This window comes from Mastomys coucha, unplaced genomic scaffold, assembly GCF_008632895.1.
Source record: "Mastomys coucha isolate ucsf_1 unplaced genomic scaffold, UCSF_Mcou_1 pScaffold21, whole genome shotgun sequence".
Classification (NCBI taxonomy): Eukaryota; Metazoa; Chordata; class Mammalia; order Rodentia; family Muridae; genus Mastomys; species Mastomys coucha.
In genome coordinates, this window is record NW_022196904.1 from 64,625,315 (window position 1) to 64,646,451 (window position 21,137).

General features: G+C 45.3%; 1 protein-coding gene across 2 annotated transcripts in view; it reads right to left on the bottom strand.

Moving 5' to 3' along the window:
- Slco3a1 (solute carrier organic anion transporter family member 3A1) overlaps positions 1-21,137 on the bottom strand; it is a 279,766-nt gene that overhangs the window by 240,548 nt on the left and 18,081 nt on the right. The gene's annotated exons all lie outside the window — the stretch shown is intronic.

Here is a 21,137-nt window from a genome sequence, read left to right on the forward strand (position 1 = left end):
AAAAAAAAAAAAGAAAGAAAGAAAGAAAGAAAGAAAGAAAGAAAGAAATGCAAACCTCAAAACTATCCCACACCTGGGTCAGATTCTGTATTTAGCAATGACTCCAGGTAGCATGGCTACCCGTGGAGATCAGAGGCACACACTAGCTCTTGCCACATGACTCATAAGCTCTGCCCAGGCACCCTAAGGTACCCCAAATCATCTAGCAACCTCCCAGGATAGGATGGAAGGAGGGGAGCCCATCCAGTGAGAATTCCTAGTGTCCTGTACCACTGTCTCACTGAACTTGGGAAGCATGGCTATATTAGCTGGGTGGCCCTCCTATGCTCTCCTTTTTGCTCATTTCACACAGCCAATTATCTACAACAACAATTACTACTACTACTATTACTACTACTGTTGCTACCTCTTGTTAACTTGGCAGATTCCTCTTCTTTTGACCCCATCACCATCACCTGTGTTCTGGCCACCACTATCCTCTTACCTGGGGAGTGGCACTACTTGGGAAGGATTAGGAGGGCTGGTCTTGTTGGAGTAAATGTGGCTTTATTGGAAGAAGTGTATCACTGGAGGTGGGCTTTGAGGTTTCAAAAACCAAGTCAGGCCCAGTGGCTCTTCTTGCTGCCTGCAAAGCTGGATATAGAACTCTCAGCTACCTCGTTAGCATCATGTCTGCCTATGAGCCATCATGCTCCCTGCCACAAGGGTAAAGGTAACTCTGAAACTGTAAGCAAGCCCCAGTGAAATGCTTTCTTTTATAAGAGTTGCCCATGGTCATCGTGTCTCTTCACAGCAATTAGAACTTTGACTAAGACAGGTGGATTAAAGGAAGAAAGGAAAACATTAGCCTTTTGAGATTCTAGTCCTTAAGTTATAGCAACACTTTAATCACCATGTGTTAGGAACATGGTAATACTAGACTGTTGGAGTTTGAAGTTTTGTACCCTGACACTGCCCCCAACCAACCCTGGCATATTCTTACATAAAAACCTACTTCCCCATGTCAAAAAGGAAAAGCCTTGGGAAGGTGCAGAAGGTGGTTAGATCACAGGAGAACAGTCCTCACCTAACACAGAAGGTAGCAACTGTGAACAGGGTGCTGGCAGTGCTACCCACTAGATCTACCAGTGTCTTCACTGAAGACTTGCAGCCTCCAGAACTCTGACCAGTGGGTTCTGGGGTTTACAAGCTACTTTGCAGTTTCCTATCAATAGCAGCCCAGCACGGCAGGGCGAGTATGGCAGAGACAGACGTGTTTCAAATACCCTATGCTCTGTAAATCTGCTGTCAGCTTTGTTCTTCTGCTGAGATTCTCCAACTAAAATGTAAAAACACAAGCCAGTGACTTGGGATGACAAGGAAGGAATACAATGATCTTCATGTTTAGATCAAACAAACAAATAAACAAACAAGCAAACTATCATCTCCCTAAGGAAGTGGACCACAGACAAGCCTCCTGTCAGTACCTGGGAATATCTGTGAGCTTTGAACATCTTAGGGGCAAAGATTCAAACGCACAGTGAGTTAAATGCAGACACACAAAGACAGCCTTAAAAGGCCTTTTCCCCTCTAATCTGCCTTTCTTAGGGATGGGGTTGGGGCAGTTTATCCTTTTGGTGCCACACAGAGACAGTTTAATGGACCAATCCAAGAAATGGTTTATCTAGGTCAGGGGTCTGCACACTGTGACCCTCAGCCAAATCTCACCAGCCACCTGTTATGGAACTAAAGTGTCCCTGGATCACAGCCATGGCCTGTTTGTGCAGTCAGCATGGCTTTGTCCTCACTTCAACACAGATCTGAGAAGTTGCGAGAATGCAATAGGGGCCATATGGCCAGCAAAGTCTGAAACCTTTACTATTTGCCTAGTAGAAATAAGTGTACCAAGCTTTGGCATAGAGGAATATGGTTCTTCTGTTGATGAAACTAAACACCCTTCCTCTCAGTCTCTCTCTCTCTCTTTGTCTCTCTCTGTGTATCTCTCTATCTCTGTCTCTGTCTCTCTGTCTGTCTCTGTCTCTGTCTCTCTGTCTCTGTCTCTGTCTCTGTCTCTCTCTCTCTCTCTCTCTCTCTCTCTCTCTCACACACACACACACACACACACACACACACACACACAGAGTTTCATCTAACCCAGGCTGACTTCTGACCTTCCAAGTACTGGAATTTGGCATGCACCAACATGCCTGGTTTACAAAGCACTAGAGAATAAACTCAAGGCTTCATGCCCACTAGGTAAACACTCTGCCAACTGCTTATAGCCTCAGTCTCAGGACACTTTCAAATTCTGGGTGTCATAGATTGGATTCTCTTGGAATTGACCATGAAGGATAGCTGTAGACTACAAGTTGAAAAAGCTAGCCCTGTAGAAGAGAGTGGGAAGAGACCAGTCTATTGGAGATAGGCTAGATTTGAAACCAGCAGCAAGGTAGGACAAATGACCCTTGAAATTTTCTGACAGTGGGGAACAGCTTGGCTATGATACACACTAGTACATCAGACACAGAGTGTAGGCAGCCTTGGATACAGACTAGCTCCAGTCAAAGAGGCCCTTATCGACCAAAGTTGGAGAGCCAAGGGCAGGGAGTCTTCTGCTGGCAGCCTTCCCAGAAGAGCTTGAGGCTGATCAGTGGTACAGCTGTATCCTTGCCACCACTACCTCTCATGTATCCAATGTCTGTCTCCTAGCATTCATCCTTTGCAATATGCCACTAAGTACCAAGGCCCTCTAGGACCTCTCTGAGATAGCTTTACCAACTTAGTGATTCTCCCATTCACGGGCTTAAGAAAACAGGAATCTAGCAGGAGCCGGGGGATGGGAAACCATAATCATAATATCTTGTATGAAAGAGAATTCATTTTCAATTTAAAATGTAGGAGTCTAGAATAATCAGAGGGGCATGTCTTATACTTTTTAACAGTTAATTGTGTTTTGAAAGAATACATATGTTGAATAATAGAAATGATATTGGTAAATTGGTATGTGCTGTTTGAGCTCACTAAGAAGATAGCCTTGGAATGGGGTTTTCCCCAATAACTCAGACCTGAGCATGTTTGTCTTCTCCGAGGAGCCTTTCCTTGTCTGGGATTGGCTGGCCTTCTTCTCTGACAGGAAGATGTGTGAACATCCAAACAGACTGCCATGGAGAAGAGCTAGGTCCTGGACCATTTCCAAAAGAGGCTTCTATTATTTACCCCAGGATATAAAGGTGCCTGGGGTGGGAGAGAGCAGCAGGAGTCCAGCACATAGCAGTATTGACTCTCCGCCTGGTAAGAGTGGGTACTTCAGCCTTAGCTGAGGAGAATGTATCTGGACTTACCTCAATCAGGAAGTCCAACTGACTCCCTCAACTTCCCCAGCTACTTTCTGGTGGATGTTGTAAGTGCTGAAGAGATGATCTGATGATGTTTCTGCAATCTGCTACTATTTGATCTTTGACTCAGAAGTCCCATTTAAAGGGGCAGGCATTTTGCTCTCTGCCTGGGACTCCATCTATGGAGAACTTCAGATGGTAGCCTGAAGGGGACTTCCCTAGACAGTTTCTCTGTGGGTGTGTGGAGTGCCCAATCTGATGCTATTAGCTCTGCTTCTATTTGTTCTTTTACTTGGAAGCATCCAGGGGAGGGGACATTCTGCTTTGCCTGGACAATCACACTAGGGGACTCCAGCAGGCTTTCTTAAAGAACTTTCACAGTTGATTTCTTCTGTATATTTGTAATAAGCCTTTAATTGGTGAGTAACTTTTCTGCTGTTATTTTTTTTTAACTTGGAAGTACCAAGAGGATACTTTCATCCACTGGGGACTCTCTACCTGGAACTTCAGCTAAGTGCCTCCACAAGGACTCCCCAGTTGATTTCTGTTGAATGTTTTGAACACTTGAGCTGATGATGTTTCATTCCCTTATTCCTTCTCTTTTTACATTTGGCTCACTATACATTCAATAAACCCACACATTCAACACTGAAAATGTGGTTATAATGGATCCTCCTCCAGACCATACAAAACAATTACTGTCACATTATACCAGGTACTTGTTTATAAAAGGAATGGATACCTGGTCCACTCTCCACTAGGCCTTCATTTTATTTGGGCCTCGGAGCCCAACAAGGACAGTACCTGGACATCAGGACAGGAGTATGATTCTCACAAGTACCAGAATGTCTGGCAGAAGGTTTAAGGAGGCAGTCCTGACCACAGAGTTCTGGGGAAAAAATTACCAAGGGAGAACCCTAAGGCTGCATCAGTGGGCCTTTGGGAGAGCCTTAAATGACACATAGCCCCAGCCTGGTAAGTGCTCAGGGTTGGGGATCAGACAGAATTTTCTCAGAAGTACAGTGATGTCTTTTTGTCTAAGGAGGTAGAGTAGTATATAGTATATTAAACATTCTATCTCTGAAAGATAGTGAACATCAGAATGTCAAAGATGGGGGGACATCACTGTTGAGGCAGGGGGAGGCTCTGTGGGCCATTAGCAGCCTCTAGATCTCTGTAAGAGGTTCCTGCAAGGCTCAGAGAAAGAATGTAACAGGCTTCCTGCAAAATGAGCACATGGCTCCATCACTGACAGCTGACAACTTGCGTAGAGATACAATAATAGCAAGAAGATGGAAATGGATGGACTCAAGGACCAGAGATGGAAAAGTGTACAGCGAGGCACAGAGAACAATGTGCTCATTGTAGGACCGCAACAGGGGCATGCGGGTGTCAATCAAATAATCCAAGCCTTCTTTGTTGAAATGTCTCATAAAATACCGAGGGGAAATGAATTTTGCAGAGAGAAAAAAAAAAGTTCATTCCCTATAAGTATACCACATTTATTATAAAATATACATATTGACACACATGCTTATAGCAAATATAACTATGACAAACGTGAATGTGTAGAATGCACTAATGTAAATGAATAAAGTAAATAAACATACATAGAGTGTGGGGTATGAACAACAAAGAGAAACAGACAAGCCACATCTACAGTCTACCTCTAGCTCAAAATAAATGTCACAGTGCTTCACAGACTGTGTAATTCAGGAAATTGTAAACGATTTTCCCCTTAAAGTAAGTTAGTCTTCAATGTAAGGAAAGCTGCTCGGGGCAAACAGTGTTTATGAACTAGAAGCCAGAGAATCGCAACAACTCCAAGGGGTGCCAAGTTAAATCCAGGAAAAAGAGGGACCTCAAAGAGCAGACTTCCACTTGAACTGCCTGGGCAGAGGAGCAGGAGGAATAGCCACGACCCAGGGCCTGTCTCCTTCCTGCGTCAGAGTGACACCAGTCACACGTTGCCACTTATAGACAGGCAAGAGTGGATTTGAGGCTCAATAACTATCAATGTTGGGATAGGGCAGGGGGCAGCTGCATTTGAATCAGGTCCCTCTGACTCCAGAAAGTGAGTTCAATCAATGGAGCATGGTACATCTTTTTACCCTGTACCAGTGGCCAAGATGACCCTGGGATGCAATGAGAGGCAGGGTAAGCTCAGGACCTGGGCCCAGGGATGCTTTAGGGGTGAGAATAAGGAAATAGCCATGGGGTGGGTAGGTAACAGCCTCAGGAGAGACAACAGTGTCATACAAGGACTGGGGAGACTTGAATTATTTTCGCTGCACTCCAGGTTCTGTAAGGCTGCCCAACTCACTCTTGTACACAATTTAGAACTTAACTTTAGATAAGGAATATGCCTCCCCACTAAAATAAAAACCACAAAAGCCTCCATGGCCTGTGAGATGGCTCAACGGGTATAGGGACTTGGCACCAAACAGGAAGACCTAAGTTTTATCCCTGGGATCTACATGATAGAGGGAGAAAATCAGCTCCCATAAGCTGTACTTCATAAGTAAACCATGGCACATGCCTGCATCCATATGTGTGTGTGTGTGTGTGTGTGTGTGTGTGTGTGTGTGTGTGCATGTGTATGTGTAAATGTAAAAAAGGTTTAAAAAATAACCTCTCAGGCTGGGAGAGAGATCAGCTGGTAAAGTGAGGAGTTAGGTTTAATTCCCAGATCCCATGTAAAATCACCAAAACTGGCAGTACACACTTGTCTCAGCACAGGGAAAGCAGAGACGGTTGGACCCCTGGGTACCACTGGCCAGCCAGTACCAGGCCAATGACAAAGTCTCTCAAAACAATGTTTATCAGCATCTGGGGAAGAACACCTGAAGTTGTCCTCTGATCTCCTTATGTATGAGTACATACACATATAAGCAGTGTCACACACATAGGAACCCACACATATGAAAACACACATGTACAAATAAAAAAAAAAAACACTTCAAAGAATGACAGGACCCAGTGCACACAGCCCCCTACCCTTTCCTTATCTGGACATGCTGACTCTGCAATAATGAGTACTCAGATATCATCTACTGCTAATGTTAATCCGGTGATTTTTACAGAGCACCTCCAGTGGAGCAGGTGCTGTGCTAAGCATTTTCACAAAACAGACAAGGAAGCTTGCCTGTCCCCTACAACTCTAGGAAGCAAGCACTGTCAATACTCCACTTGGCAGGAAAGGGAATTGGGGTTTCTCATTCCTGATCAAGCCAGCCGAAGCAGGCACAAGGCCTGGGATCCCAGCAGGCCAACCCCAGAATCCCTTTGTCTGTTTCAAAAATCAAATCCCGACACATGCATCACTTAGAGTAATGCACCACACACCACAGGACTGAAGTGAATGGGGAGCAAGGAACAACCACAGGAGTATCTAACAGGGACAAAGACCACACATGGGTAGGAGAGCCAGCTATCTATAAGAAGGTGCCATGACTCTCTCAGCCCAGTCTGGGACCAAAGGCCCTGGGAGATCTGCAGAGAAAACACTGGCTCAGCTCCTGATGCTATCCTGCCCTGCATTCCAAACATCAACTGAGATAGGAGGGTGGCATTCTGAGATCCATTCATTGCTATGTAAGCAAACCACAAGTGTGGGTATAATTAAAGCTCTTTTACTTTGATGGGAAAAAAAAATATCTGAACTCTGCCAGATCACTACGGATAGCAGAGTGGTGTGTCATGGAACTTGTTTGGCTTTTTCCTCTCTTTCTTGGGAGTCTGTCTGAGGAATCTAATTATCTGCTATGTCCTCAAGGTGTGCCAGACCCTGGGCACAGTACTCAGTACAAACATCATCTCATTAAATTCCGATCCGAACACTGTGGGCTTGGTCTTACTGACTTCTGAAGCTCAGAGAGGCAAGGAACCTGTCCAAAGCATAGAGCTCTCGTGGCAGGATATTTTAAAGCTTAAGTGCGTGTGCCCAGCCCAGTGTCAGTAAAACCCCGTGGCTATCTCAGACCTTCCATCACAAAGACAGAGAAGAGGAAGCAGGTTCCCAAGGTTCTGAGAATTCGAATCTGTCATTTATGGGAAGTGGCAAATCACCTCTGCAGGATACCCATGGCGCCCGCTGGGTTTCTGAAAGGCAAAAGCTGCCTGGCCATACTGAGAGGCCACAATAAGACTGAGCATTGTGTGGTCCCAGCTGCTGTGGGGCCTGTGTGCATACAGGCAGTGCCATGTCACTCGGTGGAGGAGGGAATATGAGTGACAGCAGGGTTAAAGCCATTAATCAGAGCCTTAAGGTCACTGCCGTGGTAGTTAAGACAGTGACACTTGGAATGGGAAAGCCGGGCAAGAAATATCACTGGATCCTGAGTTCTGGACAAGTGACAGCGGCAGGAAGAGCCAGCAAGAAGAAGGAAGGAAGGGAGGGAAGGAGGGAGGGAGGGAGGGAGAGAGGAAGGGAAGGACGGAGGGAGGGCAGGACTCTGGATGAGAGGAGGAAGGTCTTAGCACTACCTACACACCTGCTCTTGAGCACGTCTCTGATCTGCACCACTTTAGAGAACCTTCCCAAGGCAGAGCACTCATACAAGCCCCAGGAAGTGTTCACCAACACCTGTTCTATGCACATGTCTGGCCGTTTGCCTTCCCATAAACAGCCATATAAGCTAGACCAGATTCCACTGGGAAACTGAGGTTTCATCACTATACAGAGCTTAGAATGGAACAGGGGACATGTTCCTTCCCACCAGCCTGGTCAGCTACCACACCTGTTGCTGGTAGACTTGTTAACCTCAGTCTCAGGTTCCAAAGGACCGCACAACTATGGAGTTTGAAAGAGTACAATTAGACGCTCGCCAGCACCTGCCATCCATCCGGGACTCATGATTACTTACAGTGCCAACATTTAAATAGATAGGCCAAGTGTCATCGCCACACCCCACTGAGTTCCTGCCTAGAGTTGAGCTCAATGATTCAAAACAAGTAAGGGGAAGTGTGAAGCTTTGAATCTGCCACGATAAGATACCCAGCACGGTGTCAGGGAATGACCTGATGGTCAGTGAATTCATAAACACGATGCCAGAAATGAGACTGACGTCAGGACTCAGTATCCGCCCCTTCTCAAGAGTTGTGCCCAGGAGTCAATCATCGAGTTCCTGCAGGGACCACACAGAGCATGGTGAGCTTGGGCACTACACAGAGTCACATGGCTAAGACTGACATACAGACAGAACAGGAGCTCCCCCGACCCAAGACAGGGTCAGAAGGCGTGGGGCTGAAAGGAGGAGTCCCGTAGAGAGCAGAGATAAAGGAAATATCACTGAGAGACACAGGATGTGACAGCTGATGTCACTGTCCAGCTGATAAAGTCAGCTGGCAAGAAAAAGAAAAGATACATTCCTTCCAGCTTCCCATGGGGATTTTGTGCTTTGTCACTCCAGAAGGGAAATATTTTCCACTGTCTAGTTCCAAGAGACCAAGGGCAAGGGCAGGGCTTACTGAAGGAAAGAGACAACCAGAAGCCAATGGCAGGGCTGCGGACAGATGCTGTAGACATGAAATGATCAAACCTTCCCAGTTACCCCTCTGGTCTTAGCAATTGCTGTCTGCTTCCTCTGCTGGAGACTCTCTGTCCTTTCTAGTTCTAACCCCAGAACCTTTGCATCTTCTACTTGTTCTATCAGAAATACCCTAGCTCCAAATAATCCTTAGAAATTGATGCTGAACTTTCCTTAAATCACTTCCTTTAGATGATACCAACTGGAGAGAAGTCATTATACAGAAAAGGGTCCATTGTATTCATAGATTCCCCATCCCTCCAGAGACATAAAGAAAGAAAGAAAATGGGGAAGGATGGAGGAGCCCATTGAGACCATCCACACTGCAAACAGCCCACTGTGCATGGGATCAAGGTAAGAGAATCCTGGGAAGAAATGTCTAACAGCCACCACACCACAGTAGCTGGAATGTGAAGCCTGGAAATGTTGGAAGTCAACCAGGGGTCTATCTGAGCATTGCGGGAAGACTATAGTGGAGGATGGGGTATGGAACACCCAACTGACAGCAGGCAGGGGTACTTTTTCCTGTTTCATGCTGTCCTCCACACTACGGGGTCAGGCCACAGGAATAAAGAACACAGAGTATAACGTCGTCACTGGAGGCAGCTCCCAAACTTACTTAAGGAAAAGTAGGCACAGCCCTCCCTCCTACTGTTAGGACTGAATCCTCAGAAGTGAGCCATAGAGAGCGGAGATAAAGAAAGGCCACTCTAACGTGGGCTCTTGTCTTGGTCCTGGTAAGTAAAGCACAAAGGAATCAGGAAAGAGAAGACTTATGTCTCTTGTAGACGATCAGCAAGGTGACCCAGAGAGCAGAAAAAACTTGGCACCACTCCCCAGTACCACCATCTGCTTTCTGCATTCCAGTGTGGGGTGGTGAGGTTCTTTCCTACTAAAGGAGTGTAACTGCGGAAGCACCAGGCCACATTCCCTGAAATGCAGGGGCGCTGCAGAGAAGAGATAAATGGACTTGGGGATACCCAGGATGGGGACAGACACTAACTTCCACACACTCAGTTTTCTCAGATCTAAGACATCTCTATGATGTAGCTATTCCTAACCAGCTGGCTGTTGCAAGGATCCAACAGTTTGATCGTGTCCTAGTTCCCTGAGATGACAACTTGACACAAACCTAGAGTTATCTGGGAAGAAGGAGATATAAGTGCTGAATTGTCTCACGGATTGTTCTAGGAACATGTGTATATAGTGTATTTTCTTGACTACTAATTGATGTAGTAGAACCCAGGCCACTGTGGGTGGTTCCATCCCTAAGCAGATGGCTCTGGGCTACATAAGAAAGATATCTGAGTGTGAGCCTGGGAGCAACAAGACAGTAAGCAGAACTCTCCACAGTTGCTGCTTCAAGGGTCTGCTTTGAGTTCTTGCCTTACCTTCCCTGATAACACACTCTCACCCACAAACCAAATAAGCCCTCTCCTCCCCAAGCTGCTTGTGGTCGTTGTCACTAAACTTCCTTCTCTGGCAGAGATATAAATAACATCGACCTTTTCCTTCTATGGTCCCAACCCCAAACTAAGGTACCATTCCACCAAGGTCTACTCTGGAAAAAGCAATGAACTAGTTACTCATAGAGCAACGGGTGATGGTTTAGGATCAGGAGTATGAGTGACTTTAGGGCAACCACAGTGGGGGGTTTTGCAGCCAACATGGATGATGACTGTTCCATGGCACGAAGGTAGAACCCTCTTCCCTGGTGCTTCCCTGTCTTTAGCCACGAGTCCTTCTCCAGACTCCATACTCATCTGCAGTTGCAATTAGGATAGAAATGCACTCAGCTGACTAGGAGGGGTGGCCAGACACTCAGGTGAGGGTCCGGTCCCCACGATCCTCCCTGCCTCCTCTTCCTCCTATAAGAAGCGTTAACAGTCAACAAGCCCAGCTATGGCCATCTTTGGTAAGCAGGCCCAACCAACCTCCTGAAGATGATGGTGGTGAGGCTTGGAGGATAGTCCCATATAACAGTTAGGATGTTTATCACAGCAACAAAGCACAAACTAGAACAAACAGAAAATCGTTAGGGCAGAATCAGACATTAACTATTAGTGTCGGCATCCCTGGAGTTAAATGAGATGTGGAACATACTCAGGAAGGGACCTGATGTAGAACAGAACCAGAAAAATAAAAAGCTTAACTTGAATAAATCATCCCGATATTGTAAAATGTCAAAAGGAAACCAGAACCTAATTATTAAAGCTTCTAGAGAGATGTGAATTAGGAGATCACTTAAACTCCATTTAATACCAGAAAATTGACAGCTCAGAATAATTTCTGATTTTAATAATTCACATAATGTCTACTGAAAAATCAATAATAGTGTCTTTATTTAAGATGATTTCTATTTTACGTTTTCAAGAAGGCTCTGGAGGGTGGGGAGACTGCTTAAAGGGAAAACCACTTGCAAGTTTGATCCCTAGAATCCACATTAAGGAAAAAAGAAAGAAAAAAGGAAAGGAAAGAAAAGGAAAGGAAAGGGAAGGGAAGGGAAGGGAAGGGAAGGAAAGGGAAAGGAAGGGAAGAGAAGCCAGCTACCAGAAAGCTCCCTTGGCATTTGTGAGACACCGACAGCCTGAGACACAGGAAAACCCCAGAACAGTATCATATTGACTCTTCATCTTATATTCTGATTCTAATTTGGCCACTGATAACATTGCTTTGTGCGGCTGTGAAGGAAGACCTTGTAAATCAAGCCAGACCTTTATGTGGGTCAGGCTGCCCACACGGTGGGTTACATGGTCAGCATAATACCACTTATAAACACCATTCTGCTTGGAAGCAGTCAGAACCAGGTTTCTGCACACCAACCAGTAAAACTCACGACATCATTCTGAAAGCGTGAGTCACGTGGGGATGCACTGCCTTATACTTACTGAGAGTTATAAACACGGACTTGGAATTTACTGCCGACCGTCATATATGATGACATAAAGCAAGAAAGATAATGACACATAACTGTGAGGGGAAATCCTTATGAAATGGCTGTTATGTGGAAGGAGGTTTCAAAAGGCTCCAGTGAGCTAGAGAAAAGCAGGTATCACAGAGGAGTTTTCTAGGGAAGAACCCAGTCATCAGGGCAAGAAAATGACGTAAGGGACTGCAGGCTTCAACCCCAATGTGATGCTGCTTTACCAAAGAGCCTAGGGCCCGTGGCATCTCATGGTACCTCAGCTGCTACAGTGAAATTATAAAGCAGATTGTAGTGTCTCTGTGCCAAGTTTCCCTCTTCATGCTAAGGACAAATGGGTTTTTAAAAAGTAGCGTGTCGATCCCTGGTCTAAGTGAGCGCCAGGCTGTTTACTGCAAGGTGTGGAAGTGGGGTGGGTATCTCAGAAGGTTGACATCATCGGACACAGAACTGCAGTCTCTACAAGGGAGAAGCCAATGGCTCCTTCCTAAGACCTTGCAGCTTACCTCTCTGCTTACACAGGATGGTGCCTGCCTGCTCTCTGGCTGCTGTCCCAGCCATGACTTCCCTCTTCCCAGGCACTAACAGAGCAGTCCTGCCAACTTCTTATAGAGCAAGGTGATACCACAGCTCTTTGGGATCTGTCTGCAGACAGAACCCCAGAGCTCTCCAGACCACAGTTCAACCAGCTTAGAGAAAATTCTCCTGGCACATTTTCATCAACATCAGTGAAATGAAAGGTTCTCTATGGTAGGGCTGGGGGTGGGAGAGAGAAGGCCTGAATCTATTACCATGTTAGTAAACCGCATAGCTCGCCACTTGACCATTTATTCACGGGTTTAACAAATATTTACTAAAGGCCATCAGCTGGCTAACCCTGAATGGAGATCTTTGAGCACAGAGAGAAGCAAATACAGGGCTTCAACAATACACCCTTTAAAGTGTATGAATGGCTTGTTCCCAAGCCCCCCCTCATTAAATGCCCCTGCTTATCAAGAACATATTTTGGGAAGGGACATGAACTTCCTGTCCTCTGCCTGCCACCAATTTCCACAAACCCTGCCCCATGTGTGTGGAGCTCCCCATGTAAGGGGGACTCTCGTCTTCTGAAGTGATCCCTGTTCACAGGTCCCTGTCCCTGTCTGAACATACAATCTTCTAGACAGCTACACAGCATCATTGGGTAGCAGGCTACCTATATACAAGGTTGGTCCCATCCATTGTTTCAGAACCAAACTCTCTAGAAAGGGGCATTTACATCAGAGATGTTTGAAACGATTTATTTTTAAATATACTAAAGTTCAAAGGGAGAGAAACCAAACGGAGTCAGGGAAGGACAGGAAAGCTGGTTGCACTTACGTATGACATCCCAGGCTACTATTCAAAGATAACAAGGGGTTTTTGCAAGATAATGACTTATGTTGCTTCTGATGGGGAAAAAAGGTTCAAAGGTTCCCAGAGTTGCTTCCATTTCCCTTCTCAAGCATCTCTGCGTGTTCTTTGTTTGCCATGGGACAGCCACATCCTGTTAGCTTCAGTAGAAAGTCCTAGAAAGCCTGTGAACTCACTGATAGACTGAGAGTCCCTGGTGTTAAAAACTTCTGCTCCCTCACGGGGATGTTTTTGAGTGGCTTTTAAATAGCCCATGCCAGTGCAAAGCCTTTCCTTTCTGTGGGTGGAGGTGGAGGGAAGAGCATGAAGTCTGCTGCCTGCAAAAGACAAAGAGTAAAAGAGTTTTGTGTAGCAAGTCTCTGGGTCCGTCAGCTTAACTCACTTCCAGATTAGCCTCAAACCCAGAGGTATAGACCTGTGGCTGAGGCACTGAGAATGGCTTGGATATTTAAATGCTTCAACTGTTTACCAACCTTGGGGCTTTTTTTTTTTTCCTTTCTGCCAAGTGGCACACACATTTCAAAATGAAAACCAGCCATGAGGTTAAAGAAGGGTCTCTCTTCAGCTCTCAGTCTCACAGTGAATTTCAACATCTCAATGATCTTTCTCCAAAGATCTTAGGGGCAAAGTAGACCAAGTAGCTGGTAGCATGTCCCCTTTTGTCACAGGCTAGGTAACTGTCCACTCCTCACCTTGTGAGTACTTACCAGATCAGTGTAGATGCATACAGGTCTTAAGGTCCAGAACTCTATGGTCACCTCTGTAAGGAGACTCTGTCTACTACACAGGCACTCCATCCAGGCACAGGATGCAGCTAGCCTGCTCTTCACTAAGATAACACTGGCTGTGCTGCTGCAGGACAAAACCCCGCAGAGAACTCTGAAGACTGGGGCCTCTCATAGTACTTCCCCACTCTGTACTGAGGGCCCCATCCATACCCACAAGCACTTCCGGTTAAAATGATAAGTGTGGCCCAGTGTCTTTCTAGGTGGGACTGATGCATCAAACCAAAGTACTTCTTCTGCACTAAGAACTATCACTCAGCAATAAAGAGGGATGAATTATTAATACACGCAACAACTTGGATGGATCTCAAGAGATTTGTGCTGAGTGGAGAAAACCAGGCTCAAAGGGTTGCATGATGAATGATTCCATTTCGATTCCATTCTTAAAAATGATGGCGTTGGAGAGATGGAGGAAAGGTGAGCAGTTCCCTGGGCAAGGGAGCAGGGGAGAGTGTGATTATAAAGGGACCATGATGGTAGCCACATACATCAACATATATGATGAAACTGCTCATAAACACACACACACACACACACACACACACACGTGTGCATGCACATGCACATACACCACACAGTGAGTTCAGGTAAAATGAGGATGTCTTGGAACTGTATCACTCTGGGTTCCCTGCCTATGAGGCTCCACTGCCACAGATCCTTGGCCTAAGTGAAAAACACCTCTGGTAGGACATCTAAGCATTTGTAGTAATCAGACCACATCCTAGAAATCCTAAAGAAATCAATGTGCTCAGCAGTTGGAATTATATAAATCCTCTGACTTTCCTTTTTGTATTTTATTTCTCAATTTGCAACATATAATATTGCACATGTATCATGCTAGCTACAACTGGAGGAGTTCACTGCTCTCTTAAACATACTCATAATTTCCCCCAAGTGCTGTATAAATTTCAAACCATTAAATATAATGATTTTATACTGGCCTTTTGGATGTTACTAACCCTCACCTCCACAGATGACATCAGTGTTTCCATAGTAACTAATGAGCTTCAAAGAGGCAAATGCAGATGGATGCTTAAAAAAAAAAAGGTGACAGAAACCAGGCCCATCACAGTGTCCGTGGTAATGCAGGACATCAATTGCGGGCACCAATTCAGGGACAAGAAATAAATATTTCAAGAGAACCAAGTATGCTGTGTGATAGTGGTCTACCAAATTACACCACTGGCTTTGAAAAAGTAGCTGCCTGATTCACCATGCTAACTCCTGAACGTCTGCATGTGAGACATGTGAGCACCTACATGTGGGTCAAAGGTGTGTTTTCAAAACAGCCATATAACTTGAGAAAAAGATTATCGGAGTGCCTAACACAGAATGATTAGTTCCAAAATATTTTAGTGACAGGATGAAAAATGCAATTGATTAAAGAGAGAAAACTGGAAAAAAATTGATAGGGGAGAGGGGGATAAAAAACCAAACCAAACAAACACCACAACAGAAGCCCTGATTCCTATGTCTTAGATATAAGAAGACACGAAGTGGAATTCCCAGATATGGCCTTCCTCTCTGTAGCTATGCCCCCTTTGATGAAGCCCAAATACTTTCTCAGTTCCTCTATGGTTGTTTAGATATCTGTGAACAAAGTCCTTACTTGGTATAGAACCCCAGGCTATGCGTGCTAAGGCAGGGAACTTGAAATTAACAGTTCTGGTTTCGCACAGACCAGAATCTGGTTTTAACATAACTGAATAGGGTGGGACTACTGATCTGTCCCTGTCAAAATGTCACTCTCAGCACTGTCACATACAGAACAGAAGCGCCAGGAAGTCTCCTCAGCTACAGCCCATGTTGCCAAAATCAGTGTCTAGAAGAGGGTGATGACAGACACTCTGTCTCGCACGCAGCCAAGGAGCTCATTCCCCTTGGTGACCTTAGGTAGCCACCAAGGATAAGGAACACAATGGAGCCCGCGGAAAACACTGGCAGATTTATCATGTCATTTGGCAATGGTTTTGCCTCTGTGGCATGGGACTTTGTCTCACTTTGCAGTACAATCTCTGTGTCCCTGCCTGGCATTACCTTCATGAAATAAGGTAATGGTAAGCTGTCCGTCCCATGGGACGGTGTATAAATGGCCCTATCACTGAAGAGTAAGAGGAATCTTCACATCTCCCCCTACTTCTATCTAAGTATCCAGATGAGCCTGTGGTCCTTGAGTTAGTTAGCCTGTGTCCCTAGGATATATACTTGAGATGACCATGTTAGGGAGACAGAAACTTTATTCTGTCTCACAGCTTCATAGCTTTGAGTCTATGATCAAATGGCCCCGTTGTTTGTGGGCTTGTGGGAAAGCATGATATCACGAGAGGTACCAGAGAGAATGGCAAAGTGAACCTGCCCACATTAGGGCCAGGAAGTCAAAAATCAAAAGATGGAAGGCCTGGGACCCTACAGTGAACTTTCAAAGGTATACATACTCTAGGTGGCCTAAATATCTTATACTAGATTCCGCTTCTTAAAGGTCCAATCAACTATCAATAACATTAAGCTAGGGACCAAATATTTAACACACAGACCTCCAAGGAACATTCCAGATTAAAAACGATACAGTAGGTCTTAAAATGCCTTGAGGCTCTTTGAGCTGTGCTCCTCCTGACACACGTTTTTCTACAGGGCATGATACTATTTGTAAAAATGAATGAAGATTCATTTTTGTCTATAGGACAAGCCTAGAACTCAAAGCCTCTCCTTACCTACAAATAACTTTCTTCCAACCCAGCCATCTTCCTCCATTGTCCAGAGCATCCCTTGAGATATCATTCCCTCTTCCACTGCAAGCATTTGTGTACTCTGTCTGCTGATTATCCTCCATCTTGCAGGGTCCACTTCCATCTCTGCCTCACTTCCCATGCAGCTTCAAAGGCTTCCTCATCTGTACATAGTCACTGTTACATTCTTTTAAGAGTAGCACCGCGCCTCTATCATCCTGAGGAAAGCACCACATTTGCCTTTACTGCCCATGTGATTCTATCTACCATCCCAACAGCGTCTGGAAGAATATCTAGTAAGTCAGAGAACACTGACCATCATGTCTAGAAGGAATGAGGTAGCTTCAACAAATAAAAACACTTAAGGGTAAGTCAAGGGAGAAGGAAGTCTGATGGTAAAAAAGAAACAAGGGCTGGGATATGGCTCAGAATGGTGCATGTCTAGCAAGCATGCCAGCAGACCTGGGTTCAGTCCTATGTTCTGTGTAAATCAGATGCAGTAGTATATGCCTGTAATCCCAGCACTCAGAGATGAGTGAGAGAGGCAGGAAGAATCAGAAATCCAAAGGCGTGATCAGCTGTACAGTCAGTTTCAGGCCAGCCTGGGCTACAGAAGGCCTAACCTCAAACAAAGAAACAAAGTACATTAGAATTGTTACCTTCACACTTGATTAATTTAAGCAGTAAGTAGTTATTTAAGTTGTTGGGATAATAAAAGAAAAAGAGAAAGACTTTTTGGGATTAGATTAAATTAATGCCTCTGGTCGACATAAACTATCTTGGTGGTCAGGAAAGAAACTGAGTAGCAGAAGGTGAACCTCAGAGAACAACCATGGAGACAAAGTCTGTTTCCGTCCCATGTAAAAAGGAATTTACAGAAGTGAGTTTTTATACTCTTAAGACTTCAGAGAGCTACACTGGTGCTGAACAGTAGAACACAATGGCAAAACCATAATGTCTATAATTACTTGGTGGGTTGGCCAGCCCCGTGAACAGAAAGAAGGCCTCTGATCAGGCAGCATGGGTGCTCCAGAACAGAGCATAATCATACAGCAGGGCAGACAGGAGTGAGGCGAGCTTCTCCTAAGGTCATCAGGGAGGTTCCTTCTATCTCAAACACAAGCACAGGCAGGTCTATTCAACTGATGACTTGGGAGAAATGGCCTGCTAATCTGAAGACCAACTTTGATGCAGGGTCCTTTAGGATCTCCAGTGTCCTGCTTGGATAATCCCCTAAGAGTCCAAGCCTACAGTTTTTGCAACAGGCTAGATAAGGATGTGTAAAAGCAACATGCTTGAAGAAAGGTGCCTTCCTTCCACTGTAGTATAATATACTGAAAATGGTAGGTATTGACACCCAGGAAGTAAGAGCTAAGGACAGAAAGTTAACAGGCAGGTGGTATTTTACCTGGGGAGCTGAGTCAAAGGTGGTTGAGGCTCTGGAAGACCAAGATGAGACCTGTAAACTTATTCTACAGGTGCCCAGACTACAGGGCTTGTGGTCTGTGTCACAAAATCCATGAAAGAGTCACCATGTATTCCAGTATGGCTCTATAGCCACAGTCAGACAGCAGGCTGGATTCCTCTGTCATCTGTGGTTTTAGGATGCCTGCTCTAGAGCTACTGTTACTACTCCATGACATTTAGCTACCACCTCAGTGCTTCTTTACCAGAGGAGCTTGTAGTCTGTTCACAGCAATAAAGCCCCACGTGCTGTTCCCAGTGACCCGTAGGAGAAATGACAGAAAGACCGTACTTAGTATGTCACATGAAGCAACATACTTCACACTGAGGACAGCCACCTGTGGAAGGGTCGATGATCATCCCCAGGTTATAGACAGAGAAACTGAAGGCTCCAGCATGGGGGGGGCGCCCACAGTCACCCAGGATGTACAGATCATGAATGGAATCTAGGCAGTCTTGCATAGGAAACAAGTAAACTGGAAAGGCAGTGCTGACATCAGGCCACCAAGATGAGGGAACAAAGCCACAATACACACAAAGAAGTGATAAAAGAGAAAAAATATGAGAGTCAGACCTCAGAAACAATGTCATTATAAAAATGGAGGAGGGTCCCCAATACTGAGTTATGCATGGGAACAGCACCACCATGTTTGAGGGCTAACCAGCCCAGATGATAAGGACATAAGGGATCCATCCTGTGCCAGGCAGAGGGGACTCTCAGGAAATGGAAGACACTGTGTCTACTGGTAAGAACTGTCTCCTCTGTGAAAAGGATATCCACACAGATGGCTTGTCACCATCAGGAGAGTGAACGTCCCTCTCCTATAAAGAAGTCTGAAAGTACCACCCATTTCAACTCACGGTCAAATTTCCCATCATGGACTAGGTCCACCGGACACTGTGCCATGGGGTTCTGAAATCCCTTATCAACTTTTTAAACATCAAGTAAAGTCAGAAATGGTAAAGAAAAAAAAGTAACCTTCAAAGTACACAAAGTACAGGGACAAGAGGACAGTGGATAACAGAAGGAAACAGCCAGGTTCAGAACAGGGAACAACGTTCTAGGGAGGTGGAATCCACCAAGAATCAAACAGGATCAAAAGCTGAGTGTGGTGGAGCACGCATGCAATGCCAGGAGGAAGAGACAGGTGGATCCCAGGAACTTGCAGAATTCTAAATCTTATTTATTCTAGAGTTAAAGAGAGCTTGTTGACTGAATTCTAACAGCTACTTTTCAGGTTTGGTTTTGAGAAACCGGAACACAGAAGTACAGACAAAAGAGGAATTACTCTAACACGACATAATTCATATCATATTCACATTTGAAGTCTACTAAACCAGCATCCCACATGTGTAAGACAGTCTTGTCCCCATGTTTATTTCTGAGAAATCTGAGCTACCTCCATCAGAAGTCTTATAATAAGACCAAAATGGGACTCAGTGAATACTGGTGAATGCTCTCTAAACAAGGGAAATGCAAGTCCATGCTAAGATTCGTAAAGATTCATCGGGGAGTCTGCTCACTCTAGCACCAAGCATGCTGTAATTTTGTGGGGACTGAGAAGGCAAACTTCTTACATAAGGGCTCTTGCTTCTGAGTGGCTGGGGTGGTTGGCTGTTGAGGCAAATATGCAAGTGAGGCTGAAAAGGTACAGGTGACAACATGCTGGGAACATTTTCAAATACTCTTGTCATTTGTAGGATCTACCAGGCCCTGACTAGGGAGGGACTGACAGCCAGGGACAGTTCTCAGTCCTGGGCAAAGTTGTGTTCAGTGTTTACCTTGGTTAAAAAAAAAAAAGGAGTAGTGTTTTCTAACAAGTAGTAACATGTTAAGACAGCATCAAAACACTCAATATGCTTAAACATTCTATTTAGCTCTGGGGCAGGGTGGTTCTCTCTCTCTCTCTCTCTCTCTCTCTCTCTCTCTCTCTCTCTCTCTCCCTCCCTCCCTTCCCCTCCCTCTCCCCCCCCTCACCTGCCTCCTTCCCTTTCCTTCCCTTCCTCCCTTTCTCCCTCTGGTCTGAGCCATGAAGGGGCTATTGGAGGAGACAAATAAAAAGACCTGGGAGGGAAACACTAAGGTAGCCAGCTCCATCACTTCCGACACTCTTCAGACCCCCTATTGGAAATGCCCAATACTGTTGGGCATATACTGGAAATACCAGACTGTTGGAACCAATTTTAGATTTTAGAATATGTACAGATACATGATGAGAGACCCTGGGGACAGGGCTCAAGTCCAAGCAGGAGAGTAATTCAAATTTCACCTCTCCTTATACCCAGCCTGAGGGTCATTTCACGCAGTGTCTTTTTTGGCCCTGCTCTGCGTTATGTTGAACAGTTACAGGGTTACAGTCATGGGTGGAATTGTCCACTTGTGTCCTTGTGGTGTTCCTCCCTTCATGATATCTCAGGATTTGGGGGGTATTTTGGGTGGCAATGCATCTTGGACTTTAGGTCTTAGAGCTAAGAAAGACCAGCCTGTGAAGGGATCTATGTCCCCACATCGATGTGAGAACTCCATCACATCCACACATACTTCTCCCCTCCCCCCCCCCCACACACACCTCACACCCTCAAGACATCTATTCCCATTCCACAGAGGCTCCATCTTGGCGCTGTCCTTATGCCCATCCCTTTTAGTCCCCACAGACCACTGCGTAATTCTTGGAAACATAACACAGAACAGCAGACAACAACTCTAAGACATTACCAGCCAGAAACAGGGGTCTGGGATGCAGGGAGCGGGTTTTACATAGACTTTGGAGTGTTATTGGAGACTTTTTAATTAAGCTGAGATAGTGAATAGCAAATGTACAATCCCCAAACTTAACTCAATTTAAAGCAGAAATATTCACAAGCCAAAAAGAGTGGGAGTCAGGGTAGAGGGGTGGAGCGTACCTCAGTGTCAAAAGCCTTTTAAAAATACAGAAAAGGAAGAAGAATGTGACAGGCAGAGTAAGTAGGAAAACACTGTAGACTCACCTCCAGTTCCCTAAAGA